General features: G+C 49.2%; 1 protein-coding gene and 1 long non-coding RNA gene across 2 annotated transcripts in view; one reads left to right on the forward strand and one right to left on the reverse strand.

Annotated features, from left to right (window-relative positions):
• The window catches only part of LOC107121730, a 42,387-nt gene extending 41,397 nt beyond the window's left edge, over positions 1-990 (reverse strand). Inside the window, exon 1 of the long non-coding RNA XR_001482875.1 lies at positions 939-990. This is a non-coding gene — a long non-coding RNA (uncharacterized LOC107121730). The remainder of the gene's footprint in view (positions 1-938) is intronic.
• The window catches only part of DGKI (diacylglycerol kinase iota), a 383,828-nt gene that overhangs the window by 76,965 nt on the left and 301,983 nt on the right, over positions 1-4,880 (forward strand). The gene's annotated exons all lie outside the window — the stretch shown is intronic.

The following is a 4,880-nucleotide window of genomic DNA, read 5'->3' on the forward strand; positions in this document are numbered from 1 at the left end:
ACCTCCTCCTGCTGCTTCCTCTGCCTCCCCCCCCGCGAAGAGGGCCGGCTGGACGGCGCTCTTGAGGAGCGGGGCGGGCTCCCTCTCCGGGCTGTGGGGCTCGGAGCCGGGGGGGAAGAGAACAAGTGGAGACCCAACTAGAACACTGTAGGCAACATTTTGTTGCGGGTCTCCACTTGTCAAACACTAATGTTCATAGGGTCAAAGGCGGCTTAGACTTTGCAAGTCTCCAATACTGCATAAAAAACATCCTCTTGAACATCCTTGTGACACTTCTGTTATGTCTTGATATTTATTCCCTTGGCTTACTCTTTTAGACTTCTTATTCTGAAGCATGCTTTGTCACTTTCCTCTTCTCTCTACAATGCAATTGCTAATTTTGCATGTAATGATTGGGGACCATGCAAGATCCAGTGCTCAGAGACAAACGTGATCTTCTAAAGCGACTGACTGCCTTTACCTGGAAAACTGGCACCACAGCCTCAGAAAAACCTTGCACGTCTTCCGCTGCTGTGCTGTTTGGTTTCCAAACAGCCCAGCCTTTCTGTTCCCACCTGACCCCTCGCCCCTTTCCACATTTGCAAAACCCTTGCAGCACACACATCGAACACACTCCGGTGCACACGGCTGGCTTCTGAGAGGTTTAAGTCTTCAAAGCTCTGATCCTGTCAGGTGGGGAGGGGGGGAGAAGGAAAGATGGAGAGAGAAGCCCTCACCCCTCTCTTCAGCTCCTGGGGGAGGAAGAGGAGAAACAGAGGAGTGGAAGATGCAAAAAAGGATGGCACTGATACTGGATCATTTAACAAGCAAAGCAGATAAAGATTAGGGTTCCTATGGCAACTAGCTCAGCCTCTGAAGCAGTGGGGATTTTGGGGAGGGGCCAGTGAGGAGTGCGCTAGTTTCACACAAACCCTGACATTAAAGGAAACAAAACTGACCTTTTCCGGGCATCAGCTCCCGCTGGCTCTTCACTGCTGAAGGAAGAGATGCTACTGTACAGTCTATCTGTGGAGACAGCCCTCCCCAGTCATTTGGTGCCAAGGGGAGGGTCAGTGGCTGTTTGCCTTTCTATAATTAGGGCCCGGACAGCTGAGATTTCCGTCTTTAAAAGGTAAATGGCACATGTGCAGCTGCAGTTTGAATAGTGGCCATGCAGGGATGGGGAAGAGGGGATGGAACTCTGAAACCCTTGCCCAGGTTGGCTGCTTGTAACCAGGCTGCTGTTAGCCGTTTAAAGAGAAAAGGGTGTTAAAGTCATGCCATTTTCCCTTGAAAAAGCTAACACTGTGGGCAGGCTTGGTTTCGATTTAGCTAACCTAGATGCGGGTTGAAGGGTTAAAATCTTTCTCTTCCATCCCTGCATGGCCCCAATATTAACTGGAACTGCATGTGCACGATTTACCTTTTACAGGTGGGTCGGGAGATCGCCACAGCAGAATGCAGATCTCATGCAATGAAAGTGTGACCTCTGCAAAGAGGTGGAGAGGCTACAGGCCAACAGATGTGGCCAGAGGGAACAGCAGGTGGAAGAGGCTGGGGAGGATGAGGAAGAGGAGGAGAAGGAGGAGCTCCAGCACAGCTGGGAGGGGCCACAGAGGCAGAAGAAGCAACAGGGAGTTGGGTAGTGGAAGGGGAGGGTACTCCCCCCCACCCTCCGAATCACTGCTGCAGTCCTCCTTTCCAAAGAGTATTAGCAACTGCTGGTGTCTAGGCAGTGCTAACAACTCTTTTACCTCTGTGGAGAGCTCCAGGAACAGATCAGGGGAAGGAGGCTCCACGACCCCTGGTGATGCCCTGCTAGGACCAGGCTCCGGTGGGCTGGCAGGATGGGTTTGATGCCTGGGGCCAGGGCCTGTGGTATGCAGGGGGTGGAGGACTTCTTCCTTCCCATGAAAAGCACACTTTGCACCCACTTGTACCTTCATGGTACACAGAAGTGTTCACAATCAGGATGGCTGGGAGTGTATAAATGTGAGTCCTCGGCCAAGGCACCCAGCAGCTATGTCCCTCTGCTCAGCGTGAGCGGTGAGATGGAGTGGCTCAGAGCCCTGAATTCGCCTAATACCCAGACTCCACCAGGGGAGAGGTGTTCATAATAAAGAGGGGTGGGAGAGTACAAAATGTGGGCACCCCGTAGCTAAGCCCCTCTGCTCAGCGTGAACAGAGAGATAGGGTGGTCCAGAGCCCTGAGTCCACCGAATACCCAAACCCCACCAGGAAAGAGGTGGTCACAATCAGGGATAATGAATATACTTTGCTTTTAACAAGTTCCCTGCCTCTTTGTATAGCTGCCAACACCCAGCAAAGGAGAGGGTGCAGAGCTGGGCTGAGGGTATGTATAGCCTTCTGTTCCCATAGAGCAGAATGGGAACTCTATTATTGGCAGCCAGCAGTGCTTTTTAAACTTGGTCTTTCCAAGGCTGGAGAATTCCGCCCCCGTTGCTTTGAAGTGGTAAATATTTTGATTGAGCAGAGGCAGTCTGTCCTGGAAATGTATCCATTCACGAACCACCGCAAACCACTTGAAAAGTTCATGCCGGTTGACTTGCCACAAACTTCAGTTCGCGAATCACAAACCGAACAAACTGGTTCGTGCCTATCCCTATCCGTCATTCCATCGCTTAAGCTCTGACCCCACAAGTAAGTAAGTTTATTAAGAACAGTCATAAGACCAGCAAAATAGACCAAAATAGTACAGCACAGAATCTACAACATAGGATCTGACCCCTTCTCCTCAGGTTTCTAGGGTTCTTTGCTTTGAAGAACAAAAAAACGGGCCTCAATATGTAAGAAAAAGAGTTTCTGTCCTTCAAGTGGGGCCTGGAGTTCCCCCAAAGTACAAGGGATCTCCAGACTACAGCGATCAGTTCCACAAAGGCAATGACAGTGTGTGTGGGTTTTTTTGGGGGGGGGGAGACTAGAGAATTACATTCCATCGCTTAAGCTCTGACCCCTTCTCCTCAGGTTTCTAGGGTTCTTTGCTTTGAAGAACAAAAAAACGGGCCTCAATATGTAAGAAAAAGAGTTTCTGTCCTTCAAGTGGGGCCTGGAGTTCCCCCAAAGTACAAGGGATCTCCAGACTACAGCGATCAGTTCCACAAAGGCAATGACAGTGTGTGGGGGTTTTTTTTTGGGGGGGGGGAGACTAGAGAATTACATCCCTGCTGAGCTCCTTCCCCTCCCCAAACTTTTTCTTCCCAGAGTTCTGCCCCAAATCTCCAGGAATTTCCCAAGCCAGAGTTGATAGCCCCAGGAAGTCAGGGTGCACAGGCTCCAACTGGAAGGTTCCAGAAGCGTGCTAAATTTTACCCAGGAACTGGCTTATCACTGTCCTTTGAAATTCCAGAGCTGCTACAGCCACTTAAGGGCAAGTAAGTGATTGTACTAGAGACAACAGCAAGCTGCATATTATTAATTTATATGCAGAGTACATCATGCGAAATGCTGGCCTGGATGAATCACAAGCCGGAATTAAGATTGCTGGGGAAAAGATCAACAACCTCAGATATGCAGACGATACCACTCTAATGGCAGAAAGTGAAGAGGACCTAAAGAGCCTCATGCTCAGAGTGAAAGAGGAGAGCGCAAAAGTGGGCTTGAAGCTCAACATCAAAAAAACTAAGATCATGGCATCTGGCCCCATCACTCCTTGGCAAATAGAAGGAGAAGTCGTGGAAGTAGTGACAGACTTCACGTTCCTGGGATCCCAGATCACCGCAGACTGTGACAGCAGCCATGTAATTAAAAGATGCCCACTACTTGGGAGGAAAGTGATGGCGAACCTAAACAGCATGATAAAAAGTAGAGACATCACCCTGCCAACAAAAGTCCGCATGGTCAAAGCCATGGTATTCCAGTAGTCATGTATGGCTGCGAGAGTTGGACTAAAAGGAAGGCCGAGTGCTGAAGAATAGACTCTTTTGAACTATGGTGCTGGAGAAGACTCTTGAGAGTCCCTTGGACTGCAAGAAGATCAAATCAGTCAATCCTAAAAGAAATCAACCCTGACTGTTCCCTGGAAGGCCAGATAATGAAACTGAAGCTCAAATACTTTGGCCACCAAATGAGAAGGGAGCACTCAATGGAGAAGACCCTGATGCTGGGAAAGATTGAAGGTCAAAGAAGACGGGGATGGCAAAGGATGAGATGGTTAGACAGTGTCATAGATGCAACGAACATGAAGTTGAGCAAACTTCAGAGGATGGCGGAAGACAGGAAGGCCTTGCGGGATCTGGTCCATGGGGTTGTGAAGAGTCGGACTCGACTGTGCAACTGAACAACATCAAAAAAAACCCAGTATACATATATATGTTCTATACATGTTCTATATGTACCCAGTATTTAGTTTACTCTGAATGTGGAAGTTTAAATTTTAAAAAGTGTATTTTCTGGCGATTTGGGGGCAATGCCTGGGCAGGGAGGAGTTTGAGAAAGGGAGAGATGCATTTGAAGTGGACATTTCTTCCAGGGGAACCAATCTATGTAGTCTGGAGATGAGCTGGAATTCCAGGAGAACTCCAGGCCTGGAGTGGGGCCATGGTTCAGTGGTAGAACATCTGCTTGGTAGGCAGAAGGTCTCACTTTCAGTCCCTGGCATCTCCAGGTAAAAAAAAAATCAGGCAGTAGGTGATGTGAATGACCTCAGCTTTGATGGACCAAAGGTCTGATTCAGTATAAGGCAGCTTCATGCGCCCATAGTTCTGTCGGATCTATTCTTGAAAGAGCAGTTCTCAAAAGAGTTCTCTCAGCCCCACCTACCTCACAGGGTGTCTGTTGTGGGAAGGGGAAGGGAAAGGAGTATGTAAGCTGCTCTGAGACTCCGAGTGAAGGGCGGGGTATAAATCCAATCTCCTCCTCCTCCTCCTCCTCCTCCTCCTCCT

Source organism: Gekko japonicus, unplaced genomic scaffold (genome assembly GCF_001447785.1).
Source record: "Gekko japonicus isolate JY-2015 unplaced genomic scaffold, Gekko_japonicus_V1.1 scaffold689, whole genome shotgun sequence".
Classification (NCBI taxonomy): domain Eukaryota; kingdom Metazoa; phylum Chordata; class Lepidosauria; order Squamata; family Gekkonidae; genus Gekko; species Gekko japonicus.